The sequence below is a fragment of the Budorcas taxicolor genome, chromosome 1 (assembly GCF_023091745.1).
Source record: "Budorcas taxicolor isolate Tak-1 chromosome 1, Takin1.1, whole genome shotgun sequence".
In the NCBI taxonomy this organism is placed as follows: Eukaryota; Metazoa; Chordata; class Mammalia; order Artiodactyla; family Bovidae; genus Budorcas; species Budorcas taxicolor.
This window is the reverse complement of record NC_068910.1, coordinates 171,989,313-172,007,877: the sequence shown is the minus strand read 5'-3', so window position 1 is coordinate 172,007,877 and position 18,565 is coordinate 171,989,313.

Below are 18,565 nucleotides of genomic sequence, written 5' to 3'. Positions count from 1 at the left end.
AAGCTTATACAGCAATGAGACCCAGCAAAAACTCTTAAAGTATACATCATGGTCCCGAGCTGAGCAACTTTTCCCAATCACCAAACTGACTTCCTGTAGGTGACTATCAAATTCACAAAGCAGTCCCACTGATTGAATAATGCTTTCATTAGCAATGGATACTCCTCTGGGAATACCTTCACAAAAAGCAAAAAATAATATTTTAAAAGCAGTGATCACTATTTCTTTTGATGAGTACGATATCAGCTAAACATTATGGATATATGTTTATTTGAAACATGAGCTTCGCCAAAATGAGTATAGTTGCTTTGACTTCAGCTGGCAAAAGGGAACTATCTCCAAACTGAAAACAAAACAAAGCAGAGAAAATGGAAGAGAAATGCATAACTGAAAGTGACTTGGTAATTGCTCCAAAATATGAGACACTGCTTTATAATTTATATCTCCCCAAGGCCTGATATTCCTTAATCAGGCACACTCAGAAATCAGCATCTCTGAGTCAATGAACGCTTTGGGCTGCTCTCGATCCTCCCTGGTAGGAACGACCAGCAAGTGTTTGTCAAAATGAAATGATTACCTTAGTTTTATGCGTGTTTTTAATCATTCCCCAGTTGTCCTCTCTTGCCCATTGGAGCATGTCTGTGTCCTCATTATTTGCATCTTTCACATGTCAATTGCCTCTTTCTTCTCTTGCTGAGTACCTCTTCTCTGAGGTGTCCCAGTAATGCATAATTGCCCATGTCCAGCCTATAGATCAAACTCCAATCTAATTTGCAAAACCAAGGAAATACAAAGTAGGTTGCGCATAATTCAGACCTCATCTTGCAATGATTAAGTTATCTGATTCCAGTTTGCACAAGTTTCTGCTTTCCACTTAATATTCTCCCCACCATCTCTTCACAACAAATACTTGCCAGGTAATTTTGGCTTTTCAAGTACTGCTTCAGTTTCTCTTTAACAATAGTCACAAAAATATTTTATTATTTAGAAGTCTAGGGGATTAGTTGCCTCTTTTTCTTAAACTGAGTGCCAGCCTGATGAGAAGACGCTATGGCACTCCACATCTTTAATCTTTCCCTCTTGAAACGAGTAGAGTCATGTTCTATGTTAGACTGTAATAAGTTGGGCCAATTTTGTACCCTGTGGAAAGGCTTTTAGTGATACTTAACATTATCTTTTTAGAGGCCCAAATCTGTGTTTGTATCAGAGTTGTTCACAAATTCTTATTCAGTGAGGAGAGAAAAATGTGATTATAGCAGAGCTAAGGAGCCGCCATTGTGGCTGAGAAGTTAATCAGAAACATGTTCAGTTTTTCTGGCCTAACCTGAGCTAGAAGGCAAGGCTCATGCTCTTCACCTGATTGGAAAGATGAAGTTGAGGCTGGACCTTCAGAGTGGTCTCTGGATGAGTAATCCAGTCTGGAGTTCCCTAGGGCCAGGATTCCTAAACTGTGGTCTCAGACACGAATTTTTCAGGCATTGCCATTTCCTATTTCAGGGGATCTTCCTAACCCAGAGATCAAACCCACATCTCTTGAGTCTCCTGCATTGGCAGACAGGTTCTTTACCACTAGTGCCACCTGGAAAGCCGCTTAGAAGCCCAGGAGTACTATTCAGTTCAATTCAGTTCAGTCACTCAGTCATGTCCAACTTTTTGCAATCCCATGAACTGCAGCATGCCAGGCTTCCCTGTCCATCACCAACTCCCGGAGTTTACTCAAACTCATATCCATTGAGTCGGTGATGCCATCCAACCATCTCATCCTCTGCCATCCCCTTCTCCTCCCATCTTCAATCTTTCCCAGCATCAGGGTATTTTCTAACGAGTCAATTCTTTGCATCAAGTGGCCAAAGTACTGGAGCTTCAGCTTCAGCATCAGTCCTTCCAATGAATATTCGGGACTGATTTCCTTGAGGATTGACTGATTTGATCTCCTTGCAGTCCAAGGGACTCTCAAGAATCTTCTCCAACACCACAGTTCAAAAACATCAATTCTTTGGTGCTCAACTTTCTTTATGGTACAACTCTCACATCCATACATGACTACTGAAAAAACCATAATGTTAACTAGATGGGCCTTTGTTGGCAAACTAATATCTCTGCTTTTTAATATGCTATCTAGGTTGGCCAGAGCTTTTCTTCCAAGGTGAAAGAAGTCTTTTAATTTCATGGCTGCAGTCACCATCTGCAGTGATTTCGGAGCCCAAAATAAAGTATGTCACTGTTTGCATTGTTTCCCCATCTATTTCCCATGAAGTGATGGGACCAGATGCCATGATCTTAGTTTTCTGAATGTTGAGTTTTAAGCTGGCTTTTTCATTCTCCTCTTTCACTTTCATCAAGAGGCTCTTTAGTTCCTCTTCACTTTCTGCCATAAGGGTGGTGTCATTTGCTTATCTGAGGTTATTGATATTTCTCCCTGCAATCTTGATTCCAGCTTGTGCTTCATCCAGCCTGGCATTTCTCATGATGTACGCTGCATATAAGTTAAATAAGCAGGGTGACGATATACAGCCTTTATTAAAATATGTGTGAAGAGAGTAACTATCTTCTGGGTGATAGGTTCTCAAAGTGTGGTCCCCAGACCAGTAGTATCAACATCACATGGTAATTTGTTAGAACTGTTGGAAATTCTGAAGGTGGGGTCATCAAGATCTGAGTTCTCACCAGCCCCAATATATGATGAAGTGTGGGGATCATAGCTCTGGAGAAAGGGTGAATAGCTCTCCTCAGACAGTCTGACCTCATTGCCTTCCATCCCCTGGCTCCCTCAGCTCAGCCACACTGACCACCTGGTAACACCCTAGGGACCTTGGCACAAGCTATTCCCTCTGCTTCAAACACCTTTCCCTCACACATTTGTGCAGCCAACTCCCTTACCTTCTTCACACCTTTGTTCAAATTGTACTACTCAGTGAGGGCTACTCTAGTAACTCTATTTTAAATTATATCTTGTTCCTCTCTACCCCCACCAGTACTTCTTTCTCCCTTTCACCTGCTCTTTTCATTTTTCTAATGCATATCACATGTCTTTTTTTTTTTTTTTTTGTAGGTACTTTTTGTCCTTTTTTTTTTTTTTTAATTTTTTTAAAAAACACCAAAACCTTTTTGTATTGGGGTATAGCCAGTTAACAACGTTGTGATAGTTTCAGGTGAATGGTGAATGGACTCAGGCATACATATACATGTATCCATTCTCCCCCAAACTCCCTCCCATCCAGGCTGCCACATGACATTGAGCAAGGTTCCATGCGCTATACAATAGGTTTTTCTAGGTTATCCACTTTAAATATAGCATTGTGTAAATGAACTCAGATGACCATTATATCTACTACTACTGTGGCAAGAATCCCTTAGAAGAAATAGAGTAGCCATCATAATCAACAAAACAGTCCAAAATGCAGTACTTGGATGCACTCTCAAAAATGACAAAATGATCTCTGTTCATTTACAAGGCAAACCATTCAATATCACAGTAATCCAAGTCTATGCCCCAACCAGTAATATTGAAGAAGCTGAAGTTGAATGGTTCTATGAAAACCTACAAGACCTTCTAGAACTAACACCCCCAAAAGATGTCCTTTTCATCATAGGGGACTGAATTGCAAAAGTAGGAAGTCAAGAAATACCTGGAGTAACAGGAAAATTTGGCCTTGGAGTACAGAATGAAGCAGGTCAAAGGCTAATAGAGATTTGCCAAGAAAATGCACTGGACATAGCAAACACCCTCTTCCAACAACACAAGAGAAGCCTCTACACATGTACATCACCAGATGGTCAACACTGAAATCAAATTGATTATATTCTTTGCAGCCAAAGATGGAGAAGCTCTATACAGTCAGCAAAAACAAGACTGGGAGCTGACTGTGACTCAGATCATGAACTCCTTATTGCCAAATTCAGACTTAAATTGAAGAAAATAGGGAAAACCATTAGACCATTCAGGTTGACCTAAATCAAATCCCTTACACAATTATACAGTGGAAGTGACAAATAGATTTAAGGGATTAGATCTGATAGACAGAGTGCCTGAAGAACTATGGATGTAGGTTCCTGACATTGTACAGGAGACAGGGATCAAGATCATCACCAAGAAAAAGAAATGCAAAAAGGCAGAATGGCTGTCTGAGGAGGCCTTACAAATAGCTGTGAAAAGAACAGAAGCTAAAGAAAGGTAAAGGAGAAAAGGAAAGATATACCCATTTGAATGCAGAGTTCCAAAGAATAGCAACAAGAGATAAGAAAGCCTTCCTCAGTGATCAGTGCAAAGAAATAGAGGGAAACAATAGAATGGGAAAGACTAGAGATCTCTTCAAGAAAATTAGAGATACCAAGGGAACATTTCATGCAAAGGCAGGCACAATAAAGGACAGAAATGGTATGGACCTAACAGAAGCAGAAGACATTAAGAAGAGGTGACAAGAATACACAGAAGAACTATACAAAAAAGATCTTCATGACCTGGATAATCACAATGGTGTGATCACTCACCTAGAGCCAGACATCCTAGAATGTGAAGTCAAGTGAGCCTTAGAAAGCATCACTATGAACAAAGCTAGTGGAGGTGATGGAATTCCAGTTGAGCTATTTCAAATCCTAAAAGGTGATGCTGTGAAATATGCTAGCAAATTTGGAAACCTCAGCAGTGGCCACAGGACTGGAAAAGGTCAATTTTCATTCCAATCCCTAAGAAAGGTAATGCCAAAGAATGCTCAAACCCCCACGCAATTGCATTCATCTCACAGGCTAGCAAAGTAATGCTCAAAATTCTCCAAGCCAGGCTTCAGTAGTACATGAACTGTGAAATTCTAGATGTTCAAGCTGGATTTAGAAAAGGCAGAGGAACCAGAGATCACATTGCCAACATCTTCTGGATCATCGAAAAAGCAAGGGAGTTCCAGAAAAATATCTATTTCTGCTTTATTTACTAGGTCAAAGCCCTTGACTGTGTGGATTACAACAAACTGTGGAGAATTCTGAAAGAGATGGGAATACCAGACCACCTGATCTGCCTCTTGAGAAATCTGTATGCAGGTCAGGAAGCAACAGTTAGAACTGGACATGGAACAACAGTCTGGTTCCAAATTGGGAATGGAGTACATCAAGGCTATATATTGTCACCCTGCTTATTTAACTTATATGCAGAGTACATCATGAGAAATGGTGGGCTGGATGAAGCACAAGCTGATATCAAGATTGCTGGGAGAAATAGCAATAACCTCAGATATGCAGATGACACCACACTTATGGCAGAAATCAAAGAAGAACTAAAGAGAGAAAAAGAACTAAACAGAGAAAAGGGAGAGTGAAAAAGCCAGCTTAAAACTCAGCATTCAGAAAACTAAGATCATGGCATCTGGTCCCATCACTTCATGGCAAATAGATGGGGAAGCAATGGAAACAGTGACAGACTATTTTGGGGGGCTCCAAAATCACTGCAGATGGTGACTGCAGCCATGAAATTAAAAGACGCTTGGTCTTGGAAGAAAAGTTATGGCCAACCTACACAGCATATTATAAAACAGAGATATTACTTTGCCAACAAAGGTCTGTCTAGTAAAAGCTATGGTTTTTCCAGTAGTTATGTTTGCAGTCTCTTGGACTGCAAGGAGATCAAACCAGTCCATCCTCAAGGAAATTAGCCCTGAATATTCATTGGAAGGACTGATGCTGAAGCTGAAACTCCAATACTTTGGCCAAGAACTTACTCATTTGAAAAGGCCCTGATGCTGGGAAACATTGGAGGTGGGAGGAGAAGGGGACAACAGAGGATGAGATGGTTGGATGGCATCACCGACTCAATGGACATAAGTTTGAGTAAACTCCAAGTTGTTGATGAACAGGGAGGCCTGGTGTGCTGCAGTCCATGGGGTCACAAAGAGTCGGACACAACTGAGCAACTGAATTGAACATGACCTTCCCCAAAAGTTCTTAACTATCCCTTCCCCTGGCAACCATGAGTTTGTTTTCTAAGTCTGTGAGTTTTTTTCTGTTCTGTAAGTAAGTTCATTTGCATTATTTCCTTTTAGATTCCACGCATAAGTGGTGTCATATGCTATTTCTCCTCTGTCTGACTTACTTCTCTCAGTTTGAGTTTCTAGGTCCATCCATCTTGCTGCAAATGGCCTTATTTCATTCTTTCTAATGGCTGAGTCATATTCCATCGTGTATATATACCACATCTTCTTTCTCCATTCCCCTGTCGATGGGCATTTAGGTTGTTTCCATGTCTCGGCCGTTGTAAACAGTGCTGCAATGAACGTGATATAAGACAATGTATCACGTCTTACATGTTAGATAATTCACTCATGCATTGTTCTTCTTTCTTGTTGTCTATCCACTTGTACAGAGTATAACCTCCACAAGGGCAATCTTTGCTTTATTGCCTGACTGCCTATGTCGACTAAAAAATATAGTCATGGCCTGAAAGTAGAGTTATTTATTGGGTGGGAATATTTAGGACTTTGAGCCCAGGAGACTGCATCTCAGTAGCTCTGAGAAAACTGCTCCAAGGAGGCAAGAAGGGAAGTCAGGCTATATATAAGTTTGTATCAAGGGAGCAAGGATTCTAAACATCAAAGATCGGGTATCAAATTAAGGAATTTAGCATTTTGCCTATGGAAAGATGCAAGCCTCTGGGCTCACTGAATTTATTCCTCTCACATGAACCTCAGCTATCTGGGGCCAATCCTGTTTCCTTTCTCACCTTGAAGAGTGGCAGCTAGCTGCTTCTTGCCATCCCCCCAGCTCCACAGCAATCACTGTTGATGGGGGTGGCAGCATCTGTTGGATCACAGTTTGGGGAGTCCTCATTCACATTTAGAGGCCAGGAATCACTGATAACTTTGACATTTATTGTCTATTGATATGGCAGGAGATATTTTCATCTCATACCTAGAATAATGTTTAGCACACAATAGGTACTCACAAAGTAATTATTAAGTCAGTGTATGAAAGACCCAGAAAAATCCATAACCCAGAGATAGGAAAACATTGTCCCAGAAGCAAGCTGGTAATGTTCTTTCATGAAAAAAATCTCTTCTTATAGCCTGTGTGCTTACCACTATCATTGTGCTGTTGCTTGAATCTCAGAGTGTGCCACTTGGGAAAGGCGGAAGTAAAATTATAGCAGAGGCCCAAGAATAAAGGTGTGCAGAAGTTAGAAATATTTATGCAATTTCTTTGTCTGATTATTTGCCTTTCAGATTATGATTTCTGAATTTTTAAAAATAAGTGTATATATTAATTCACTTAATCCTCCTAAGAAGCTTATAAGGTAGATACCTCACTTAATCCTCCTTTTATATATAGAAACTTGGGCATAGAAAGGTTAATATTTTGCCTAAGTTTACACAAAAAATAGATGGAAGAAATAGGATTTGTTACTGAACCAAACTTGGGTCTACCCCCCTGTTGTGCAGCAAAGCCACTTTACTGACACCTAGCTGTGGTAAAGTACAGCACTTATTTCAGGGCCCAACAAGAACAGGGAGCTCCTGCTCAGAAGAACTGAACTCTCAGATGGTTTTCAGGGAAAAGTTTTTGAAGGCAAGGTTTGAGATGAGGACTGCAGGGTGCATGATTTTCTTCTGATTGATTGTGGGTGAGGTAACAGGGTGGTATTTCGGACATTTCAATTATCAACCTTCTGGTTCCAACCAGCCCAGGGTCTGTGTAGCCACCATCCTCCACCTGGGGAGGGGTCTTATTTTTCCTGCAGAACAACTCAAAAAAATATGTCAGATTGTTATGTATATCCCTGAAGAAAAACTAAGACTCAGGTTTATTGCTGAACTAAGGGGACAGCAGAGGATAAGATGGTTGGATGGCATCACCGATTCAATGGATATGAGTTTGAGCAAACTGCGGGAGATAGTAGGGGGCAGAGGAGCCTGACATGCCACAGTCCATGGGGTCACAAAGAGTAGAACATGGCTGAGCAATTGAACAACAACATTTGTTTCTTGACTGCTTTTCCTTTGTTTTTGCATTCTCTCACTTCCCTATTTAGGAACTGCTTGAGTCTGCTCTTTGGAACTCAGAGAAGGCCTAAGAGACTAAATCCTTTTCCTAGAATCAAGAATAGGAGGGTACACAGGGGCTTTTATATCCTAGGAGAGCTCTGCAGGGTCCTGCTCTGTTTCAATCCCTCCTCTTTGATACTCCTCAATTCTGAGAAGACTAGAGGGAAGGACAAGAAAGAAAATAATAAAAAAACTTGGCATGGATAACTTGGTTTTAGGGGGACTCGATTTCAATTTGAACCAGAAGATTTGGTCTATAGTTGGGCTTCCCAGGTGGCTCAGATGGTAAAAAAAAAAAAAAAAAATCTGCCTACAGTGTGGGAGACCCGGAACAATCCCTGGGTCAGGAAGGTCCCCTGGAGAAGGATATGGCAACCCACTCCAGTATTCTTGCCTGGAGAATTCCATGGACAGAGGAGCCTGGTGGGCTACAGTTCATGGGATTACAAAGAGTCAGACATGACCAAGTGAGTAACACTTTCACTTTTCTTTCATAACTCTTACAGTTATACTATATCAACGTAACCTCTTAAAGATAATGAGTTATACCTATGTGTTAGCATTTAAAATGTTTTATTATTTTTTTATATATAATTCTATCTTCCCTGCCAAGCTCAAAAATCTTAAAAGGGGGCACTATTTCTTATTTATCATCTCTACCTACCCAGTGCTTAGCATAATGTTATTGGATGGATGGAAGGATGGATAGATAAATGGGTGCGTGAACAGATGGACGAACGGAAAAGGATACAAGTTCCAGGCTGGCTGCTCCATTCAGCCCTAAGATAAACAGTTCCTTGAAACCCCAGAAATGAATTAATCAGCTTTGATTTTTTTCCTCAACTTAAATCTGTCAAGTAAGCCTGAGGATTTGTAATTGAAAAAAAATGTGTAGGTGATCAGATAAGGGAAACTGAACGATAAGGACATTTGTCTCCTGGTACTTTTGGCCGCAGAATGTCTATACCCTCAACCATCCTGCTTCCTTCCCCAGAAGATAAAGAGCAGCAACAGCAGGGAAAGCAAAAGGTTGCTGGGTTGTGTCCTTTTCCTCTCTGTGGGAGTTTGGAAGGATGAGCCAGCTCAGCTCCACGACTGGACCCCAATTTCCATATGTAATCAGGATCTGATAATAAGGGTAAATTTTACAAACTATGCCTTGAATTGAAAGAATGCAAAAGGAATGCAAATCGCACGTGGCTCCCTGACCAACCTAGCGAGACCTCTAATCCAATTCTTCCTTCCTGCCTCAGTCTCAATTCATAAAATGCTGTTTTCAGCGGGCATTCATTAACATTTCGATCTAAGTTCTTGCAAATAGATAGCATCTCAGCAGAGCCCCTGAGGATGCTGTCAAACTCAGCCTGCTGCTCACCAGGACAGATGGTTCCCACGGCTGGCCTCAGCTCCTGCCTCTCTCTGATCGAGAGAACAAGAACTGTTCCCATTTCCACGTTGGTCCTGAGGCTGGCCCAAGGCCCTCATCTGCAGACCCCGGGGCTGCTCCCCGCCGCTGGAATGATGAGACCCTTCTTTCACAAATTCCAAATATCCTTTTCAAAAGACTTCAGTAACTCTTCTCAAAATAAACAGAGCAGCACTGACATTTAGGAAATTTACTGGGCAGCAGCTAACTTTAGAAAGGTGGTTATTTATCCTCATTAGAGTGGCCGCCCGCACATCAGCAGAGAGCGAACATCTCTCCACACCTGAGGAATCTAAGCCCACACGTGCTGTTTCTAAGTCACCAGTTCCTGAATGCCAGTCCAAGGGCAAAGGCCACTCAGCTCCATCAGAACCATGGGGGAAGCTCTTCTAAAATATAGATGCCTGAGCCAGCCTCTGGAGATGCTGATTTATTAGGTTAGAGGTGAAATCCAGCAGGCCATCTGCATTCTAAAGCACTGCTCTGGTGAAACTACCACACAACCCAGTTAAAGGACTGCTTGCAAGACTTTTGAGGCGTGTGTCATCTTAAAAAATAGCTGACTTTTTAAAATGAAAGTATCTTTATTATGAAATGTGTTACACCCTCATGTTAACACTTCAAAAATCCAGAAAACATAAATAAGCCACTAAATATCACTCAAAAAATGTTATTACCCAGAGGTAACTGCTGTAAAGATTTTGGAGAACATTTTTTCCAAACAACTTGACATGCAAATATGTATAATTTTAAATAAGTGTTATTTTTCTTAGATGCATTCTACACATGTGTAATAATTATTCTATTAACCAGAATTCTGTATTCTAACACCAGGCTTTGGTGAAAGTTTTCTTAGAATAATTAGAAATAATGTAGGCGCTTGCATGAGACTTCAGACCAAAGGGTGTACACTGTGAAAAACTGTTAGATGGTAAATGTTTACTAGTATTCTCTCTTGTTCCATGTCAGCATTTTTCAAATAAGTACTAGTCAAAGTATCAGTAAGTGAACCAGAAACCTTCAAATATTTATAAGAGTCTTAGGGCAGAGGAAAGAGGAAATAAATGTTTAGTGCTGGTAAAGGTGGTTTTGTTGCCACATAAAATAATCGGATTTCAAATTTGAATTCCAGATAAAATACTTTTTTGGTGTAAGAATACTGCAATTTGTTTATCTGAAGTTCGAGTTTAACTAGGCATCCTATATTTGGATTGGCTAAATCTGGTTACCCTAGAAGGAGGGGACCCAAGCTTTGCTGGGGCAGAGTTGGCCCATGGTAGGGGCAGAAGGTGAGCAGGTACAGGGCCAGATTCCAGGTCCAAAAGCAAGGTCATGGCAAAATCCCACTAGGTCTGACGTGTCTTAGAGTCTGGCTCAGCTCTGCCACATTGAGAAGTCAAGCAAGAGCCCACCCCTTACCCCACCTCCTGCTCAGTGTACAGTAGGATCCAGCATGGTCGGAGCCGAGCCACCAGAATCTACCGTTCATCCACCCCAGTCAGCATCCTAACCCGTGCTCATTCCTTCTCTTTTTATTGTGTCTTATCTCCCTCTCCCATGCACCCTCTCCAGCTGAACAATTATTTACTTCAGGAAAGTTTCCCTTATCAACAACTTGCTTAGTTCTAATTCTTCTAGTTTCTTTCCTCTAGAAAACATAATTTTAGGTGGGAGTATCATTTCTTTCCTACATTTATCATTGTCTCTCTCATCAGTTTTCCTTCCTTTTTTCCCTTTCCCCCTGCATCCAAATTTGCCCAGGACTTGACTTTAGAACTTCAGTTCTGTCTCCAGGATGGATTCCATTCTGCTATTGGTACTTAGCATCCTTACAATCTTGAATTATCTTACCCATAACTCTTTTTTATCTCATCCTGTGTTCTTTGTTTTCTGTTCTGGTTTCTTAGAGACTATATCTTTTGGTATCCTTCTGAAGACCCCAAATGTTATTCCAAAATTTTCTTCTGGGTCCAAGAGCCTGGCAAAGTACTGGTCAATAGAAACTGAATGTAGATTACTCTTGGCCCAGCTTTCCATCTGTTTGGGAACTGGACAGACCCCTTTCTCACAAACAGTAAAAGCAGGTAGTTGTGCCTATCTGCTGTCCCTCTAGATCCACTGTAGCTGATTCCTCTGGTCTGAAATGGGAAGTTTCAGGGATAAATTCTTATCCCTCCACTTCCTGTTTCTTGACTTGCTGAAAAGAAGGAATCCATAAAAATCTGTAATCCCCAATGGGCTATGTTACTAGGACGCTTCTTTCTGCTTTTCCTGTGGGTAAAGTATTTCCCAACATGTGTTTGCTACAGTCTTTCCATCACCGTCTTTTCTCTGCCCTGTGCGCCACCCATGGAGATTCTAATTCAGTAGGTCTGAGAAGACAGATGTAGAAAGACCCAGTTGTTAGTATATAGATTGGTATAGACCCTCATATCTAAAACAGAAGACCCCAAAGACAAAAGAGTTGAAAGCACTTCCCCTCACCTTTCAGATGACAAGTCATAAGTAAGACCTCAGTCTAGTTCTCTGAGCTTTATGGTTGGATTCTGGTTGTCTAATCAGTGATGGCTTTTGCTGATGGGCTTGGCTGGGGGCTCAGATGGTAAAGAATCTGCCTGCCATGCAGGAAACCTGGGTTCCATCCCTGGGTCAGGAAGATCTCCTGGGGAAGGGAATGGCTGCCTACTCCAGTGTTCTTGCCTAGAGAATTCCATGGATAGAGGAGCCTGGAAGGCTACAGTCCATGGGGTCACGAAGAGTCAGACACAACTGAGCAACTAACACTTTCCTTTTTCTATTTTGCTAACAGAACAGTTTTCCATCTTTTGATGAGTTTTCTGTCTTCATGGGCATTTTCAACCTGAGGAAGCTAACCAGATTCCATTTGAATGCAAAACTCTGAGGATATTTTAGCTTGTTCTATTTTAAGAGAGTCAACTTCATATAATGAAATTTCACTGATTGGAGTATTATTAATTTGACCATTGTCAGAAACAACAGAAGCATCCCCTGCCTTGGTAAATAAGTCAGAAAGATGATAGAGACAAAGATGCTTGGCTGTGCTCCATTAGATAGTAGTACCATCTTTAAACTCATCCTACCCTCATGCACTGTAACATAAAAGCCCAGAGCATAATAGAAAAAGACAACTGGGGAACCTGAGGACACAGGATGCAGCTATCAATGTGAAAACATCTAGGTTTCAGTGGTTTTGTGCAATATCCAAATGCCCTCAAGTTAGAAGTGTTTTTAAATCTCAAATACTTAAAAATTCTATCCTGAACTATAAATCATAGTTTGGATAAACCTTCCAAATGTCTTAACACAGTTTAAGACCCTTTCACACCTGGATTTTTCCTTTCCTCCCCTTCCCTGTCCTCAGAATCCCTACCACGTGCCCCTTCCCCACAGTAGCCCCAAGTCTCTCCTCTCTGCGATGGCATCAGTCCCTTTCCAACCACTGTATCTTTGCACAAGCTGTTTCTCTCCGTGCGTGCCCTGTGCCCTCCTGTACCCAGAGGCGCCCCATGCATCCTTCAGGGTCCAGGTCCCTAGTTTGTGTCTCTATGAAATCTCCCTTGCTCCCCAGGCAGTTTGGGGTTCCCTCCAGTTTGTCCACTTAACACTTTGAACCAAACCTCCCTCATAACAAAGTCATGGCCAGTAGTCCCTATGTGATAGTGGATACACATGCGACTAAATGAACAGAGAAGAAACAAGGTAAGACTGGGGCTTGTGCCCACTTAAACAGCAAAACAGTGTCTACAGCCTCCCCTGCTCTTCCAGAATGCATCATCTGGCCTGACTTCTTGTATTTTTTTTTAATGGAGGGAACAAACGAATAGTTACCGCATATTAGGGTCAAAAACTTGCTCTGGACCAAAGAGTCCAGCCTCTGGCACTTTTGTCTGTGTGCCCTGGAGAAAGATTCTCCCCTTATATGAGCCCCAGTCTCTTCATCCACAGAACAAGGATGATAATGGAAATGCCCTCATAGGTCTGTTGTGAAAATGAAAAGAGACAGTATTTTGAAACCTTAGAAATATTCCCAGCACATAGCAGATGTTCAATAAAAGTTAGCCATTAATATCAGTCCATTGGAAAGATGGACAAGTTGAATGTACCAGACAGGTACCTAAATGTCACTTGGCTAGGCTTTGGAGTTGACAAACAATGAACCAAAAGAGAGGACACAAGAGAGACCTCCATGAAAAAACACCCCTCTCTGACTAGCAGGCTGCCCTCTTTACAGGGTACCTCCCCAACCCAGCCTGCCCAGAGGACTAATCTGATTTAAGCCCCCACTGCCTAGAAGTCTACTGCTCCAACCCAGACTGTTCCAGACCCTGGGAAAGGATAGGGAGCTGGAGGAAGCTGCTTCCATCACCAACAAGCTGTGTGAGGCTGGAAAAGCAGAGCAATCTCTCTGGGCCTCCAGAGCCTCGTCTGTGATACTCTTCCAGTAACAGTGGAGTGAGGTGAAGTCCCTAAGAGACCTCCCTCAGCAGATCAGGTGAGTCCAGATGAAGCAGGTAACTGGGGCTCTCCTGGACAGACGGCCCCTCCCTTTCCCCCGCCTCCCTGTCTGGTTGAAGAGATCTGAAAGGGAAGAACAGAGGCACCTTTGGAAATGCTGTGCCATTCTCAGCAAGAGTCAGAATGGAAAAAGCAGGGGGTTGTGTTGTGGAGTATTTGCATAGATAGTGTCTCAGGGCATCTGTTTCCAGGATGTTTGTCTCTGAAATAAGGGAAGGCAAAAGCCAGAGGGCTTCATCCAGGGTTCCTGGCTCCACTAGACAGATCTGACTCTGTCTCGATTGCCTCTGTGGCCATCTCTCCTGTCAGCCCCCTCCCCTACCCCTGCCCAGCAAAGTAAACTCCAATATTGCTCACAAATTCACTCTGGGGGTGCCCAAGGAATGCCCTCCACTGACCCCTAGCTGCTTCCTCTCTGAGGAAAGGCACACTGACACTTTTCCAGGAGCTCAGGATGCAGCTGCCTCCATCTCTTTAGTCAGAGTACGGCTTAGACATTAATTCATGGGTGTCCTGGGTTTACAAGGCTGAAGAAATGGCAACCTTGTAAAAAAAAAAAAAAAAGGAAAATGGCCAAACAAAAGCTGGAGGCAGGCTTTAATGGCTGCAAAATAAATTAAGAAGAGAAAATCACCAAGTAATTTTTTCCGGGTGTGTTTGCTTTGTCTTTGAACATTTTTTTCCTCGTGTTATGTCATTGGGTTAATTGCCTTCTGACACTGAATGACAGTAAGACATGTTTGCCTGCTAAGATAAAGCCAAGTTAATTGAAGGAAGTTAGTAATGAAAATATTGGACTCAGTCCATCCCAGGTAGAATATGACATTTGAAATTATAGCCAAAATGACTCCTACAGTCACACATAACGTTTCCAAGAGCTTGGCTTCCAAGAAACCAGCCATCAGAGTTCTGTGTCCATCACAAATGAACGGCGTGGGTATCTATAAACCATAAATCCTGAACATCACTGGAGGATAGAAAGCTATGGTGCTCATCTCTAGAAAATTCATTAGCAATGTCTTCAGCATAGAGGGAAGCCAATTGTTTCTATATTTAACCATAATTTTATTTCTGAATATAAACTCAGATGGCTGAGTGCATTCATTTCTGAAATATGTTTAACCCAAATACACAAATTGTTCAGTCTGTTCAGTCCTTCGGTAATGGAAACAGTGCCTGATAAAGCACAAAGCCTGGTTGTTCACTTAATTGGCTGTTGTGGTGTTAGCTCTGTAGAGATGAAAAATGGGGATGGTGTCAGGTCTCCAACCCCGCCTCTGCTAAAGAGCATCAGAGCCTGATTCTTTTAAAATACTAAAAATCTCCCAATTTCTGAAGGGCTCTTTGGCCACCATCTGTCATAAATTCAAGGGGAAAATACCACGATCACCCTGTCAGTGACAAAGCAAATGGGATTTAATTAGTCACTGGCTGGAGCATGGTCTTCTGGTGGTGAGAATTGCCTGCCTGCAGAAGCACCTGGGGTATGAGTGGTCTGTGCTGCTGACCCAGTGTGACTCAGCCAGCAGAGAAGGACCAATCCTTGGACTACTGACCTTCTGTCCTCCACCTGTCCTCAAAACAAAGGGACAGGTGTCCATGGCTCTCTCACCGAGGGATTCAGGGTGGGAGGAGGTTTAAATGAACAGTTCAGGGGTGTTCTTTCATTATTTGATGTGTGTTATTCCTTCCTTGATGGCAAAGCCAACTACAGAGTAAGCAGAGAGCCCTGCATGAGTCACTTCAGGACACTGTTTAAAGTTTTTCAACTTCAAAAGGATCCACTGACTTACTCTGGTAAAAATTGGCATGAGTCTAAAGTTTTCAGGTCCATGATCAGAGTCAAGTTTAAAAGGGTGAAAGATTTAAAGGAGGGTGAGAGTGAGCTAAAAAAAAAAAAAAAAGGAAGTGGCATCTATGGCAGGGTCTGCTGCTGCTGCTAAGTCGCTTCCGCTCTGTCCGACTCTGTGCGACCCCATAGACGGCAGCCCACCAGGTTCCCCTGTCCCTGGGATTCTCCAGGCAAGAACACTGGAGTGGGTTGCCATTTCCTTCTCCAATGCATGAAAGTGAAAAGTGAAAGTGAATTCGCTCAGTCGTGTCCAACTCTTTGCGACTCCATGGACTGCAGCCTACCAGGCTCCTCCATCCATGGGATTTTCCAAGCAAGAGTACTGGAGTGGGGTGCCATTGCCTTCTCCAATGGCAGGGTCTAGGAAAACTAAAAAGTGCTCTATCCTGGGGCTAGATAAGGAGAGAAGTGTTCTCAGTTCTAGAGCTGCAGGAGTTTAGAATGGTTACCAGAACCCAGAGATGGTAGACATATTGAAAGGTTGCCTTGGCAGGAGATGTCATCTGGTGTAGACATATGTGGCCAACCAGGAGTGACCCTGAGAGGGAGCCAGGGAAATGAACACCCACCCCGCTCTTCTCATCCTCCGCACTCCTGCCAGTGCTCTCCACTGGCCAAACCCAACCAGAAGTCAGAGGGCAGGGAGGCCTATTGACACGTCGCCTGTAAGCAGGTCAGAGAGAAGTGAGAAGTGGATCCGAAGGAGCAAGTAGATGACACACAGCACCATAGTGCAGCATAGGTTTATAACTATCCTCTTTCCCTGGGTAAGGTCCACAGTCAGGCAGCCGGGATTCAAACTCACAGCTGTGAGAACCTAAAGCTCTCTCTGCCCCACCGAGTAGATGGACAAATTCTGAAAGAGATAAAAGACGTGAAGTCACTAAAGCTCTGAATGCCTGGTGGATGGAACAGAAAGATAAGCAGGTTCTGCAGGTTCTGAGAAATGACCAGATGGAGGGAATGGCAGGCACAGAGAATGAGAAAGGATCTAAAAGAGAGGGCCAAGGGCCCAGGAAGACTGACTACCAATTCCTGGCCCTGGAGAGCTCCCCTTCCCTTCAACAATCATGTAAATTTGGGTCCCAAGGCACTGGACGATAGTCAGAGTTCACCATTAGACCCATGGTCAATAGGTCCCTTGAGATGAAAGTTTAGATTTTTAAGCCAGCATAAATCTTATTTCTCATAGTCACTAGTATATAGAAAGTATACCAGAAGTTAGTGTGAAAAGATAAACCGCTCTGATCCTAAGCTGAAAAGGAACATTAATGAGTATCTTTGTAGTCAGGTCAGTGTCTGCCATGAAAAGCCCTGACATTCAGTTATCGTGAGCACAAATCAAACACAACACAACACCAGATCCAGAAATCCAGTTAGACTTCATGGCAGGGTGGAAAGAACCCTAGGCTCATTTTTAATTCACCTGGAATAAAAGAACCTGAGTTGATATCTTGATCGTTCAGTTCAGTTCAGTCACTCAGTGGTGTCCAACTGTTTGTGACCCCATGGACTGGAGCACACCAGGCCTCCTTGTCCATCAACAGCTCCCAGAGTTTACTCAAACCCGTGTCCACTGAGTCAGTGATGCTATCCAATCATCTCATTCTCTGTCATCCCCTTTTCCTCCTGCCCCCAATCCCTCCCAGCATCAGAGTCTTTTCCAATGAGTTAACTCTTCGCATGAGATGGCCAAAGTATTGGAGTTTCAGCTTTAGCATCATTCCTTCCAAAGAACATCTAGGACTGATCTCTTTTAGAATGGACTGGTTGGATCTCCTTGCAGTCCAAGGGACTCTCAAGAGTCTTCTCCAACACCACAGTTCAAAAGCATCAATTCTTCTGCGCTCAGCTTTCTTCATAGTCCAGCTCTCACATCCATACATGACCACCAGAAAAACCATAGCCTTGACTAGATGGACTTTTGTTGGCAAAGTAATGTCTCTGCTTTTTATATGCTATCTAGCTTGGTCATAACTTTCCTTCCAAGGAGTAAGCATCTTTTAATTTCATGGCTGCAATCACCATCTGCAGGTCAGGTGATCTGGTATTCCCATCTCTTTCAGAATTTTCCAGTTTATTGTGATTCACACACTCAAAGGCTTTGGCATAGTCAATAAAACAGAAATAGATGTTTTTCTGAAACATCTGGAGATGCTTTTCTCTCACAGTTCTAGATATCTTGATAAGTCACCTCCTAACTTATTTCCTCCTTCTATCAATTGTTTCCTGCTCGACAAAATGGGGAAAATATTATCAGCCCAGTGCATACCAAATAGACTCACTGGGGAAATCAAATGCATATAGTTGCAAACTGTAAAATATGTACCTTGTCCATTTCCATTTCCAATCCTTCTCAATATCTATAGTCCCATAACCTAGCACAAGGTTGAAAGAGAAAATTTCACCAAAATTGTAAATATAACTGTGACTCATTTTCTTGGCAATTTTCCTTATACATCTGAGTGAAATGCAATAATAAACTAACATCTTTGTCTTTTCTCTGCCTTGGGCTTTTCCCTATCCCCATGATCATAATGAAGTACTAGAGAGCCTGAGGATTCCTTGGTGGCGATTGTAGCATCTTCTTTTGAGTGTCTGAAGAACAGAGAAAACTAGGTTTTCTCATCACTGAGATGAACAGGGCTCCCATCTCCTTCTACTTGCTATCCTGCAAGCCATGAATTAGCCACAGGTGAGTCACAGCATGATGCAACTGCAGCAGTG